Raw genomic sequence first — 1,169 nt, 5'->3', positions numbered from 1 at the left:
GCGACAAACATGGATTCACCCAAGAAAGTAACAGTGGATGAATTAATCCTTTGCCCTGAGCTCCCTTCTCAGGGCTCCAAGTCAAGCCTGGCCTTTGGCTGCTCTTGGTGTAACTTCCAGAGAAGGATTCTAGTAGGTAGTTCTGTGAAAGACACGGGACTTTCCGGGACAAACCCAAACAAAAAGCCACAAAAGTTCCTCCCGCCAGGGTCACATTAGCCTTGACCACTTAGAAGGTCCTCCCTGACTCAGATAACATTCACATGATTTCAAGGGAATTTGAGGGGGCTGGACGGAACCAGCCCCCAGCTAGTCATGAGATCTGGCTTCAAATCTTGGTGCCGGAGCTTAAAATTTTTTCCTCTGTGATTTTGGCAAGTCACTTTACCTTTCTGATTCTTGCTGGCTTCGTTAGTAATTAAGCAATTACTGGGGAAACTAAATGGGATAATAAGTACCAAGGGCTAGCTCCAGAGTGGATGTTCCCTCTATAAACAGAGACTGGATTCGAGACGAAAACATCTCCATTCCCTCCGGAGTAAGTCCTTCATCCTTTCTCTTCCAGTCTTGATCACCACCCAGTTTCCCAGGTACGGTCACCCTGCCCTTGCCCTGCCCTTGCCCTGCCATGAGCTAGGAAGAGAAGCACAATCTCCTCTTGGCTTTGCTGCCCAGAGCCTTTGTCCCCTGAGCCCACGTGGGAGGCCCGGGGCTGCTTACTAGTGTTGTCAGGAGTTTAGCTTGCCTTTGATTTCAACTCATAGCTGATGCACAACTGAAACTAACACTGCCTGGTCCTGCACCACCTTCACAAGAGTTGTTACGTTTGAGTCCATTTTTGCAGCCATTGTGTCAGTCCATCTCCTTGAGGGCTCCTTTGTCACTGACCCCTCCGCTTTACCAATCAAGAGGTCTTCTTTCATGGACGAGTCTCTCTTGAAAACCTGACCAAAGACAGGAGATACAGTCTCCTCACCTCGCTCCTAGGGAGCATGCTGGCTGTCCTTCCTTCAAGACAGAGTTGCTTGTTCTTCTGGCCACCCGTGGTCGTTTCAATATTCTTCACCAGCGCCATAATGCAAATGCATCTTTTCTTCTCTGCTCTTTTTCATTCGATGGCCAACTTTCACAAGCATATGAGATGATTGAAAACTGCGTGACTTGGGTCA

This window comes from Tenrec ecaudatus, chromosome 10, assembly GCF_050624435.1.
Source record: "Tenrec ecaudatus isolate mTenEca1 chromosome 10, mTenEca1.hap1, whole genome shotgun sequence".
NCBI classification, from domain to species: domain Eukaryota; kingdom Metazoa; phylum Chordata; class Mammalia; order Afrosoricida; family Tenrecidae; genus Tenrec; species Tenrec ecaudatus.
The sequence above is the reverse complement of the archived record's forward strand: the minus strand, read 5'-3'. Positions refer to the sequence as shown.